General features: G+C 44.5%; 1 protein-coding gene and 1 pseudogene across 2 annotated transcripts in view; both read left to right on the plus strand.

Annotated features, from left to right (window-relative positions):
• Positions 1–5,172: 5,172 nt before the first annotated feature.
• The window catches only part of ssbp1 (single-stranded DNA binding protein 1), a 53,825-nt gene continuing 44,762 nt past the window's right edge, over positions 5,173–14,235 (plus strand). Inside the window, exon 1 of one of the 2 annotated variants that reach the window (XM_080201807.1) lies at positions 5,173–5,232. The gene's annotated coding sequence lies outside the window, so the exon portion shown is untranslated. Of the gene's footprint in view, positions 5,233–5,281; positions 5,398–14,235 lie in introns of those variants that run through there. The other variant, XM_080201808.1, reaches the window with a different exon arrangement.
• LOC145352016 (5S ribosomal RNA) lies at positions 5,675–5,793 on the plus strand (annotated as a pseudogene).

The raw sequence follows: 14,235 nt of genomic DNA on the forward strand, positions 1-14,235 counted from the left end.
GGTCAAAGTCCAACCAATTTATTTAATAGTAAACTCACAAGCTTTTGGGGTTTGCCCCTTCGTCAGGTGAATGGAGAATTCTGGCCTCCAGATCATTTACACCGTGTGAAAGCTTGATTCCTGTCGATTGAGCATTAATGAATTTGCTGCACTCACTGATTCAAGAATGTTTTTAAGTTACATGTGGATTATCCCAAAAAATTTGTTTTGTGGGAAAGTAGCATATTGAGTGCAAGATTTTATTTATTATTGTCACATGTATTAACATACAGTGAAAAGGATTATTTCTGTCTGCTATAAAAACAAAGCATACCATTCATCGAAAAGAAAATGATACAGTGCAGAATGTCGTGCTACAGTCAGAGCTAAGGTGTAGAGAAAGATAAGGTGTCTATTCAAAAGTCTGACAGCAGCAAGGAAGAAGCTGTTCTTGAGTCAATTGGTATATGACCTCAGACTTTTGCATCTTTTTCCCAGCGGAAGAAAGTGGAAGAGAGAATGTCCGGGGTGCGTGGCTGCTTTGCCGAGGCAGCGGAAAGTGTAGACAGAATCAACAGATGGGAGGCTGGTTTGTGTGATGGATTGGGTTACATTCACCACCTTTTATAGTTCCTTGTAGTCTTGGGCAAAGCAGGAGCCATACCAAGCTGTATTACAACCAGAAAGAATGCTTCCTATGGTGTAAATGTAAAAGTTAGTGAGAGTTGTAGTTGACATACTAAATATTTTTAGTCTTCTGAGCAAACACAGGCATTGGTGGGCTTTCTTAACTATGGTGTTGGCATGGGGGGACCCAGGACAGGTTGTTGGTGATCTGGACACCTAAAAACTTGAAGCTCTTGACCCTTTCTACTTTATCCTGATTGATGTAGGCAGGAGCATGTTCTCCTTTACGCTTCCTGAGATTGGTGACAATCTCCCTCATTTTGTTGACATTGAGACATTTGACAGAATAGCTTCAGGGTGCTGCTCAAAGAGAGAGTGCCCAGTCAAAACAAAAAAGATGGCTATTAGTTGGTTAAAAGTGCTGCCTGTTGAGAATACAGTGCCTGGCAAGATGCTCCAGGAGGAATTGGCAGCTTATGCTGGAATTAAATCAAAACTGACACGCCACAATGTTGTCATTGAATTTGATAGCACACCGCTAGGGAACTGAACCCCAATCACCCACGTGACAGGCGGGGATACTAACCTCTACACCAGCAAGGAAGCTGTCACCTCCACGTTACTCAGGGGCATTTGATTCTAACCTGGTCACCTTGTATATTTTCAACAACTTCCACCATTCAATAATAGGCAATCCTTTTACAATTCATTGTGAGGTTAACAGATTTATATAAAGTCGGTACTGCATTATTTCAGTTTAACTCAAGGGATGGGGAGAAAATTATGCCTGATCGCACAAAAATCATGTATTCATATGTAAAGATTGAAGGCATCCAGCTGTTTATGCCGCAGCCAGCAACTGGAGAATTATTATTTGAATTTCCTGGCACTGGTATTGCCTAATCATCACCGTTTGATGACTAGTTGGGGGATCCTCTCCAAATTATTTTCAGTTTGTGAGCGCTCGATTCCCAATGATTGAGCATCACTTAATTCGCTGCAATCACTGTTTCAAGAATATTTCTATGTTTCATGTGGCTTATTCCAGAAAACTTGTTTTGTGGGAAAGTAGCACGTTAAGTGTAAGATCTGACAGAATAGATTAGGAGTTGCATGAATTAGTGTTCGGGATGTTGCTCAATGAGAGAGTGCCCAGTATGTACAAAAGAAACAACTACTGGCTGATTAACATTGTGCACTATTGAAAATGTAGTGCTCACAGGTTTTTGAGAGATTTACTGCATAGAAACAGGCCCTTCGGCTGAACTTGTCCATGCTGCCCTTTTTTTAAACTTGTAAGCTAGTCCCAATTGCCCACATCCCTCCACACCAATCTTACACATGTAACTGTCCAAATGCTTTTTAAGAGACAAAATTATACCCACATCTACTACTACTATCTCTGGCAGCTTGTTACAGACACTCTCCACCCTGTGTGTGAAAAAATTGCCCTCTGGACACTTGTGTCTTGAGCATGTAGATATTAGGAAAGAGATGTGTTGGAGCTTTTGAAAAGCATCATTAGATAAGTTGCCAGGACCGGATGGGATGTATCCCGGGCTACTCTGGGAGGCGAGGGAGGAGATTGCTGAGCCTCTGGCTCATCTTTGCATCATCAATGGATGCGAGAGAGGTTGTGGAAGATTGCGGATGTTGTTCCTTTATTCAAGAAAGGGAGTAGAGATAGCCCTGGAAATTATAGACCAGTGAGTCTAACCTAAGTGGTTGGTAAGCTGATGGAGAAGATCCTGAAAGGCAAGATTTATGAACATTTGAAGAACAGTCAGCAGGGCTTTGTCAAAGGCAGATCATGCCTTATGAGCTTGATTGAATTTTTTTGAAGATGTGACTAAGCACATTGATGAAGGAATAGTAGTATATATGGACTTCAGCAAGGCATTTGATAATGTACCCCATGCAAGGCTTATTGAGAAAGTGAGGGGGCATGGGATCCAAGAGGACATTGCTTTGTGGATCCAGAACTGGCTTGCCCACAGAAGGCAAAGAGTGGTTATAGATGGGTCATAGTCTGCATGGATAGTGTGGACGGATGTCAGAAATTGCAGCGAGACATTGATAGGATGCAAGATTGGGTGGAGAAGTGGCAGACGGAGTTCAATCCAGAGAAGTGTGAAGTGGTTCATTTTGGCAGATCAAATAGGATGGTAGAATATAATACTAATGGTAGGACTCTTGGCAGTGTGGAAGATCAGAAGGATCTTGGGATCCGAGTTCATAGGATGCTCAAAGCAGCTGCGCAAATTGAAGCTGTGGTTAAGAAGGCGTATGGCTTTCATCAATCGAAGAATTGAGTTTAGGAGTCGAGAGATAATGTTGCAGCTAAATAGGACGCTGGTCAGACCCCATTTGGAGTACTGTGCTCAGTTCTGGTCACCTCATTACAGGGAGGATGTGGAAGCCACAGAAAGGGTGCAGAGGAGATTTACAAGGATGTTGCCTGAATTGGGGAGCATGCCTTATGAGGATAGGTTGAGAGAGCTCGGCCTATTCTCCTTGGAGAGAAGAACAATGAAGGGTGATCTGATAGAGGTGTATAAGATGTTAAGAGATATTGATCGGGTGGATAGTCAGGGGCTGAAATGGTTGCCACAAGAGGACACAGGTTTAAGGTGTTGGGGAGTAGGTACAGAGGAGATGTCAGGGGTACGATTTTCACTCAGAAGGTGGTGGGTGCGTGGAATGGGCTGCCAGCAACGGTGATGGAGGCGGATTTGACAGGGTCTTTTCAGAGACTTTTAGATAAGTACATGGAACTTAGTAAGATAGAGTTATAGTATGCCTAGTAATCTCTAAGGTAGGGACATGTTTGGCACAACTCAATGGGCTGAAGGGCCTGTATTGTGCTGTATTTTTCTATGTTTTGTATCTCCCCCCTCCCCTTAAACCTATGACCTCTAGTTTTAGACTCCCCAACCCTTCGGAAAAGATACTGACTATCTAGCTGATCTATGCTCCTCATTATTTTATTGACCTCTATAAGATCACCCCTAAGTCTCCTACGTTCCAGAAAAAAAGTCCCAGTCTATCTAGCCTCTCCTTATAACACAAACCATCAAGTCCTGGTAGTGTCCTAGTAAATCTTTTCTGCACTCTTTCTATAATAGGATGACCAGAACTGTACACAGCAATCCAAGTGTGGCCTTACCAATGTCTTGTACAGCTTCAACAAGATGTCCCAACTCTTGAATTCAATGTTCTGACCAGTAAAACCAAGCATGCTGAATGCCTTCTTCGCCACTCTGTCCATCTGTGACTCCACTTTCAAGGAGCTATGAACCTATACTCCTAGCTCTCTTTGCTCTGTCACTCTCCGCAATGTCCTATCATTCAGTAATTCCTGTCCTAGTTCAATCGATTAAAATGCATCACCTTGCAATTATCTAAATTAAACTCCATCTGCCATTCAATTTAACCTTATGCAACAACCTATTATATGGAACCTTGTCAAAGGCCTTGCTAAAGTCCATGTAGACAACAGCAGTTTCCTCCCTGGCCTCCCACAATGTCCTAGGATACACTTCATCAGGTCCCAGGGGTTTATCTGCCTTGATGCGCTTTAAGACTTCAAGCATCTCCTCCTTGTAATATGTACATTCCTCAAGACATCACTATTTATTTCCCCAAGTTCCCTAATATTTATGCTTTTCTCAACAGTAAATACTGATGAGAAATATTCATTTAGGATCTCACCCATCTCTTGTGGATCCGCACATACATGACCTTGTTGATCCTTAAGAGGCCGTGAGAGGTCTCCCTAATTACTCTTCTGGCTTTTATGTATTTGTAGAAGCTCTTTGGATTCTCCTTCGCCTTATCTGCCTAAACAATTTTGTGCCCCCTTTTTGCCCTCCTGATTTCTCTCTTAACTCTATTCCTACACTCACTATACTCTTCAAGGAATTCACTTGATCCCAGCTGCCTACGCATATCATGTGCCTCTTTCTTCTTCTTGACCAGGCCCTCAATATCCCAAGTCATCCAGGGTTCCCTAAATCAACCAGCCTTGCCCCTCACTTTAAGAGGAACGTGCTTACCCTGAATCCTGGTTAACACAATTTTGAAAGCCTCCCACTTAACAGATGTCCTTTTGCCTTCCCACAGACTCCCCCAATTAACTTTTGAAAGATCCTGCCAGATACCATCAAAATTTGCGAGGTGCTCCATGTGGGAGTGACCAGCCCCTCACCCACACCCCGTGCAGCCGGCTAACCCCTCACCCACACCCCGTGCAGCCGGCTAACTCCTCACCCACACCCCGTGCAGCCGGCCAACCCCTCACCCACACCCCGTGCAGCCGGCTAACTCCTCACCCACACCCCGTGCAGCCGGCCAACCCCTCACCCACACCCCGTGCAGCCGGCCAACTCCTCACCCACACCCCGTGCAGCCGGCTAACCCCTCACCCACACCGTTTACAAATCACCATCTCTTTCCCCACACGCTGTGCAACACGCTAACTCTTCCCCCAGACCCTGGGCAACGCACTAACCCCTCCCCCTAACCTGTACGACCCACTGATCCTTCCCCCGTGCAAAATGTGTATGACCCGGAAATAAAGCTGACTGATCCCGGAAACTGTTTTCTGGTGCAGCGCGTGAAGAGTGGGTCAGTATCGTCCTGCTGTTTTGTGATTGTTTCATGTTGAGTGAGAGAGTGAGGTACCAAAACTCAGCGAGTGTGAGAACCGTGCATTTTAACTTTGATGGAGAGACTGATGTACTAACCCACACACTGGCAGTGAACCTGAGACTGTGACACTGCGAGGCCGATGTAAGTGTAGCGCCGCTGGCGAGTGTGAGACTGGTGATCCGTGACTTTAATGCCGTGAAATTGATGTACTGTCACACAGTGAGGGGTTGATGTACTGTAACTGCACCACACAGTCAGAGACTGAAGTGCTGCAACACACAAATATAGTTATAGTGTAACCAACAGTCAGCAAGTGAGTGACTGATGTACTGTAACACAGCTGATTATACTGTATCTGTAACACTCAGCAAGTGAGAGACTGAACTGTAATACAGACGGTTATGTTATATTGCATTAACACTGTGGCCATACTAGTCTGAAAGCGCCTGATCTCGTTTGATATCGGAAGCTAAGCAGACTCAGACCTGGTTAGTACTTGGATGGGAGACTGCCTGAGAATACCGCATGCAGTAGGCTTTGGGCAGCATGGTAGCACAGTAGTTAGCACTGCTGCTTCACAGCTCCAGGGTTCGATTCCCAGCTTGAGTCACTGTCTGTGTGGAGTTTGCACATTCTCCTTGTGTCTGTGTGAGTTTCGTCTGGGTGCTCCTGTTTTTTCCTACAGGCCAAAGATGTGCAGATTATGTTGATTGCTCCTTAGTGTCCTGAGATGCGTAGGTTAGTGGGTAAAATATGGGGGTGGGGCCTGGGTGGGATTGTGGTCAGTGCAGACTCGATGGGCCAAATGGTCTCTTTCTGTACTCTATGGTTTCTATGATTCTATTATAACTAACATTGAGAGATTTACTGTAAAACACAGATCTGTAACCGCACCACTCAGCAAGTAAGACTGATGTACTGTAACACACAGAGCTGGTTATAATGTAGCTGTAACTCTCAGTAAGAGACTTATGTACTTTAACACACAGCTGATTATAGTGTGACTGTAACACAGCAAGTGAGAAACTGATGTACTGTAACATGTTGATGGTTATACTGTACCTAACACTCAGCAAGTGAGACTGAACTGTAACACTCAACAAGTGAGACACTGTACTGTATCACACAGATGGTTGTACTGTATCACACATGGTTATACTGTAACACTCCAAGTGAGAGACTGATGTATTGTAACACATAAATGGTTGTACTGTAACACTCAGCAAGTGAGAGACTTACTGTAAAACACATGGTTATGCTGATAGTGGTGCTGTTGCAGTGAGACTGATATACTGTAACACAGCTGGTTATACTGTATCTGTAACACTCAGCAAGTGAGGGACTGATATGTAGTAACAGACAGATGGTTATTTTGTAACTGTAACACTCAGCAAGTGAGGGATTGTACTGTAACTCAGGTTATACTGTAACTAACACAGCAAGTGAGACTTACTGTAAAACACATGGTCATGCTGACAGTGATGCAGTTACAGTAAGTGAGACTGATGTACTGTAACACAGCTGGTTATACTGTATCTGTAACACTCAGCAAGTGAGACTGATATATATAGTAACATACAGATGGTTATACTGTAACTGTAACCCTCAGCAAATGAGACTGTACTGTAAAACACGGTTATACTGTATCACTCAGCAAGTGAGAGACTGATGTGCTGCAACACACAGATGTTTATGCTATAACACTCAGCCAGTGAGAGACTGATGCATTGTGACATACAGATGGTTGTAGTATAACTGTAATACTCAGCAAGTGAGAGACTGATACTGTAACACGCAGATGGTTATACTTTAACACTCACTAAGTGAGACTTGCTGTGAAACACAGATGGTTATGCTGACAGTGGGGCAGTTACAGTAAGTGAGACTGAACTGTAACACAGAACTGGTTATACTATATCTGTAACACTCAGCAAGTGAGACTGATATATAGTAACACAGAGGGGTATATTGTAACACTCAGCAAGTGAGAGACTGTAATACATAGTTACACTGGAACACTCCAAGTGAGAGGCTATACTGTAACACACAAATGGTTATACTGTAACACAGCAAGTAAGACTGTACGGTAACTCACGGATGATTATACTGTAACACAGCAAATGAAAGACTTACTGTAAAACACAGATGGTCATGCTGACAGTGGTGCAGTTACAGTAAGTGAGACTGTACTGTAACACACAAATGACTATATTGTATCACTCAGCAAGTGAGGAGACTGATGTATTTTAACACACAGGTGGTTATAATGTAACACTCAGTGAGAGACTGATGTACTGTAACACACAGATGGTTATATCTTAACACTAAGCAAGTGAGAGACTTACTGTAAAATACAGATGGTTATGCTGACAGTGGTGCAGTTAGAGTAAGTGAAACTGATGCACTGTAACACAGCTGGTTACACTCTATCTGTAACACTCAGCAATTGAGACTGATATATAGTAACACAGATGGTTGTACTGTAGCACTCAGCAAGTGACTACTGTAACAGTTATACTGCAACTAACACTCTCAAGTGAGACTGTACTGTAATACATAGTTATACTGTACCACTCAGCAAGTGAAATTGTACTGTAACTCACAGATGGTTATACTGCAACTGTAACACTCAGCAAGTGAGAGACTTGCTGTAAAACACAAATGGTCATGCTGATAATTTGCAGTTACAGTAAGTGAGACTGATGTACTTTAACACACAGAGCTGGTTATACTTAACACTCAGCAAGTGAGAGAGTGATGTATTATAACAGATGGTTGTACTGTAACTGTAACACTCAGCAAGTGAGACTCACTGTAAAACAGATGGTCATGCTGACAGTGAGTTACAGTAAATGAGACTGATGTACTGTAACCCACAGAGCTGGTTATACTGTATCTGTAACACTCAGCAAGTGAGAGACTGATGTACTGTAACACAGAAGATTATGCTGTGGTGTTATGTTCGTTTTTCACGAGACTCTTCTGTCCTTGGTACAAAGGCAAACATCAAGCGTTGGCAAAATCAAAGTTCTTTGTTGTCCTACATAAGTAGGTTGGCTAACCTTTGCCACTTCCACTCAGTGAATTGTAGAAACCCTACAGTACAGAAAGAGGCCATTCGGCCCATTGAGTCTGCACCGACGACAACCCCACCCAGGCCCTATCCCCGTATCCCTACGTATTTACCCGCTAATCCCTGTAAGCTACACACCATGGGACACTAAAGGTTAATTTAGCATGGCCAATCAACCTAACCCGCACATCTTTGGACCATGGGAGGAAACCGAAGCACCTGAAGGAAACCCATGCAGACACGAGGAGAATGCGCAGACTCCACATAGGCAGTGACCCAGGCCGGGAACCCAAATCCCAGGAGCTGTGAAGCAGCAGTTCTAACTACTGTGCTACCATGCTGCTGCTACAAGTCAGTTAGCAAAAAATGCCCGGAGTAACAAGGCTGACCCCTTTTATTGAGTTTTACTATTGCATCAGGTAGATGTGATTTCAAACGAGACTTAAGCACACATCACCTGGTTTGATCGAAAACGTCTAGATTTAAGCATACATCATCCGATTCAATCAAAAATGCTTAGTTACAGGATTTGCTGCTTAAGAAAGAACATTCTATTCAGATATTAGCATTTACTAGTAACAACCCCAAACCCATCAGAACATAAGCATAAGTCTTTAAGATACACTACCTATTGATGCAAAAGAGAACATTGTCACGTACTTAGCTAAACTTGTACCCCAGCTGTGCTCAGCAAGCTGGAGCATGTGGTTACCTTGTTCTCTCAGTTTGCTCCCATGAGTTGTTTCTCTGCCGTTCTTCAAGCTCAATAGTTTACCTTGCCCTCTACAGTGGACATTAACTCTTTAATATCTCATTCCTTCCTTTTATCACTCCATGATAACTAACTCATAAATTGTTTTACAGGGGACCGCTAGAAAAACACAACAAATAATTACATAGGCATTTGAGAAGAAATAAAATGACCAACACGACCAAGATTCCCAGGCATACTATTATTCCTCCCCAATCTCCAAATATGTTACCAAATGGCCACCAACTGGGGGTGGGGGGGGGGGGGGGGGGGGGTGATGTTTGAGTTTATGCCCTGCTGTTCTGATCTTATCTGCTGTCTCTCTAATGCGATTAGCTATGCTTGTTATATTTTCAGAGGAATCGGGGATAAAGGTGCAACACTCTGTTCCCATTAGAGTGCACGTGCCTCCTGATTCAGCCAGTAAATAGTACAAAGCCATTTGGTTTTGAATGGCTGCCGTTTGGATGACAATCACTTCTGCCAATACTTCAGATATAGCCATTCCTATACTTTCTAGACCGTCTGCTGTGTTATTGGCTATTTTCTTGAGAGCTGAGGCCATGTTGATCAGTTTTTCGGCAGCTTTGGCTGTACCATAGAGAGGAAAGGCTATCATCCAAAACTGCTGGGTTTCTGTGCTAGCCCATTTTGATCTCAAAAGGTGTAGCTTAGGGAGTCATACTGTTGGATATAGGGGACCACATACGCGAGATAGCAAGATCCTGCCCAGTCCGAAGGGAGCCATGGATAGGCGTTGTATCCGCAGACAAAGTAGGCTCGCAGTCATGTCGCTCCGTAGTTCAGCATCCATCCTTAGTTCAGCAGTGCTGTTAGAACACTCAATTTTCAGCATGTCCCTTTGGTGGCCCTCAGTGACATTGAAAGTCTGGGTACAGTTACTACGGCCTGCCGGCTTAGTCCCATTTCTAATGATAGATATGGATTCATTCTGCTGGTTCATGACAACAAAATGGGGTGGGGAGCCTGACCTATTATATTTGGGTTTGAAGCTATGAATAAAGGACGTCAAGTTATGCCCAGCAGTTTTCAGAGTAGAAACATCACTGGTACTATCTACTTGGTAGTTACCTCCTATAGTCTGGGACCCCCTTCATCTCCCACATTCAGTCCCATTTTGATGCAATATCCACCCTATTGTTTCCTGTGTAGATAAGAGAATGGAGAACAAGGGGATCCCTCCTTTGGTCTGGGTAGGAATATGTCTTCCTACAGAAACTCAGCATAGATGGAGCAGTTGAACCAGGAGCACTCCTCATCACAATGGATGTCTTGGCAGTCTACACCAGCATCCCCCACGACGATGGCATTGCTGCAACTGCCTCAGTACTCAACGCCGACAACTGCCAGTTTCCAGATGCAGTTTTACAACTCATCCGCTTCATCCTGGACCACAATATCTTCAGTTTCAACAACCAGTTCTTCATCCAGAAACACAGAACAGCCATGGGGACCAAATTCGCACTTCAATTTGCCAACATCTTCATGCACAGGCTCGAGCATATAGAACATAGAACATTACAGCGCAGAACAGGCCCTTCAGCCCCCGATGTTGCGCCAACCAATTAAAAAGCAGTGACCCTCTAACCTAAACCAATCCCTTTCCATCCATAAACCTATCCACGGATTTCTTAAACGCCCCCAAACTAGGCGCATTTACAACAGCAGGCAGGGCATTCCAATCCCTCACCACCCTCTGAGTAAAGAACCTACCTCTGACATCCGTCCTATAACTACCACCCCTTAATTTAAAGCCATGCCCCCTCGTGCTAGCTTTCTCCATCCGAGGAAAAAGGCTATCACTGTCCACCCTAATCTAAACCTCTAATCATCTTATATGTTTCAATAAGGTCCCCTCTTAGCCGCCTTCTTTCTAACTTCTTCACTGCACAGGACCTTCAACTGATATCATACACTACATATGTCGATGACATTTTCTTCCTTGGGACTCATGGTGAACAATCACTGAAACAGCTGTATGATGACATCAACAAGTTCCATCCCACCATCAGACTCACCATAGACCATTCTCTGGAATTGGTTGCATTCTTGAACACACGCATCTCCATTAAGGATAGTCACCTCAGCACTTCACTGAACCGCAAGCCCACAGATAACCTCATGATGCTTCACTTCTCCAGCTTCCACCCTAAACATGTTAAAGAAACCATTCCCTACGGACAAGCCCTCAGTATACACTGGATCTGCTCAGATGAGGAGGATCACAATAGACACCTGCAGACGCTGAAAGATGCCCTCATTAAAACAGGATATGGCGCTTGACTCATCGATCGACAGTTCTGACGCGCCACAGCGAAAAACTGCACTGACCTCTTCAATAGACGAACATGGGACACGGTGGACAGAGTACCCTTCGTTGTCCAGTACTTCCCTGGAGCGGAGACGCATCTTCTCCGGAGCCTTCAACGTGTCATTGATGAAGATGAATATCTCGCCAAGGCCATCCCCACACCCCCACTTCTTGCCTTCAAACAACCGCACAACCTCAAACGGACCATTGTCCGCAGCAAACTACCCAGCCTTCAGGAGAACAGTGACCACGGCACCATGCAACCCTGCCTCAGCAACTTCTACAAGACATGTCAGATCACCAGCACAGATGCCATCATCTCACATGAGAACACCATCCACCAGGTACACGGCACATACTTATGCAACTCAGCTAACATTGTCTACCTGATACGCTGCAGGAAAGGATGTCCTGAGGTATGATGCGTAGAAGAATGAGGGGAGATTTGATAGAGGTGTATAAAATTATGATGGGTATAAATAGAGTAGCAGGCTTTTTCCACTGAGGCTAGGGGAGAAAAAAAACCAGAGGACGTAGGTTAAGAGTGAAGGGGGAAAAGTTTAAAGGGAATATTTGGGGGGGGGGGGGGAGGGGGGTGGAGCGGTGCGGTTCTTCACACAGAGAGTTTTGGGAGTGTGGAATGAGCTGCCAGATGAAGTGGTGAAAGCGGACTCACTTTTAACACTTAAGATAAACTTGGACAGGTACATGGATGAGAGCGGTGTGCAGAGATATGGTCCAGGTGCAGGTCAGTGGGACTAGGCAGAAAAATGGTTCAGCACAGCCAAGAAGGGCCAAAAGGCCTGTTTCTGTGCTGTAATGTTCTATGATATATTGGGGAGACCATGCAGATGCTACGATAACAGATGAATGAACACTGCTCGACAATCATAAGGCAAGACTGTTCTCTTCCTGTTGGCAAACACTTCAGCGGTCACGGGCATTCGGCCTGTGATCTTCGGGTAAGCATTCTCCAAGGCGGCCTTCGCGACACATGACAGCGCAGAGTCGCTCAGTGGAAACTGATAGCCAAGTTCTGCATGCATGAGGACGGCCTCAACTGGGATCTAGGGTTCATGTCACACTATTTGTAACGCCCATGACTTGCCTGGGCTTGCAACATCTCACTTACTGTCCTGTCTGGAGACAATACACATCTCTTTAACCTGTGCTTAATGCTCTCTCCACTCACAGTGTCTGCACCTTTAAGACTTGAATAGTTGTAAAGACTCGATTCTAATCAGTATTCTGTAGACTGTGTGTGTGCCTTTATATGCTCTGTTTGTATCGGAACTCTCCACTCGCCTGACGAAGGGGAAAAGTCCCGAAAGCTAGTGGTGTTTGCTACCAAATAAACCTGTTGGAATCTAACCTGGTGTTATGAGATTTCTAATTGTGTTTACAACGCCGGCATCTCCACATCAGGAATATGTGAACATACCCAACACTTACTGAGGTTTGACTGCAGTGTATACAGATAAGACATGTGCAGAAAAGTATTAGAGTGCAAATGTCCATTTCCCAGACTTCTTTTCCTTTGGATTGGTTGTCCTCGTATCAGAGGGATAGCCGAAAGACTGAGGATGATGAGAATAAACTTCATGGTTTATCAGTCGGTACTGTTGTCCACTGTTTACAGTCACTCAGATGTATCCAGCGACGCTGATCTTTAATCTTGATTGCAGTTGGAGTCTGGAGGAGAACTTGGAATGGTCTTTTCCACCGGGGCCCAAGGTTGGGCCAATCCCAGTTCCTTATTAGTACTAGATCTCCTACCTGGGGTCCAATGAAGTTGGTCTGCGTCTCAGGATCTGGCTCCATCCGCTGGTTTGGTACAAAGGCTCACTGTACCTGTGAATGCAGAAACTTAAAAGACGATGTCAGCTAGTGGAAGTACTTCTGCATTTTGTTACCCATAACATGGAAAGCTATCTGCGTGGGCGGGCTCATAATTGCATCCCAGGGCGCTCTGGTTGGCCTACCATAGACTATTTCAGCAGTTGATAGTCCGGTGGTGGAGTGGGGTGTTATTCTCGTGTGGTCAAGGGCTATGGCTTTTAACCAATTTAGAATGGTTTCAGATGTGAGTTTGGCTAGCTTAGCTCTTTCCACTGTTTGTGCTGCCTGGGGGTGGTAGGCACAATGGAGCTATGCTGAATGTGTAGTATGTCACACAATTTCTTATTAATTTCTCCAACAAAGTGCGGACCATTGTCTGAACTAATCTATTGGGGTATGCCAAATCTGGGTATAATTTCTGTCAATAATTTTACTACTGTACAGGCATTCTTATTCGTGGTGGGGAAATGCCTTGACCTAATGGCTAAACACATCAACAATCACAACACAATGTTTGTAGCAATGTGCACGCGATAATTCTATAAAATCTAACTGGATGCAATCAAATGGGTCACCTGGCAAGGGGATGCTACCTCGTTGACTATTGATACCATTGGGCACATTATTTTGTCGACATATCAAACATGACATAATACGGGATTGGGCTGCTTCAATTAATCGTGGGTGCCACCACATGAGGAGCAATATTCCACACATTCCCTCCTTGCCAAGGTGCGTATCTGAGTGCAAGCAATCAAGCAATAAAGGTAATAATGCATCAGGTACACAAACTTGGCTGGCTGGAGTAATCCAGAGATCTGTTGATGCGTGTGTCTTCCACAGGTCTTGTTCGGAAGCAGGGGTGTCCCCCTGTAAAGCGCTGAATAGTGGTTATATCTGGCATGACCAGCGTGTTCAAAGGAGGCAAGCAGTTTATCACCTGGATGGCACAACCGTAGCGCCAGAGGGCAGCAGCCTTGGCAG

This window comes from Carcharhinus amblyrhynchos, chromosome 13, assembly GCF_965287045.1.
Source record: "Carcharhinus amblyrhynchos chromosome 13, sCarAmb.v2.hapA, whole genome shotgun sequence".
NCBI classification, from domain to species: Eukaryota; Metazoa; Chordata; class Chondrichthyes; order Carcharhiniformes; family Carcharhinidae; genus Carcharhinus; species Carcharhinus amblyrhynchos.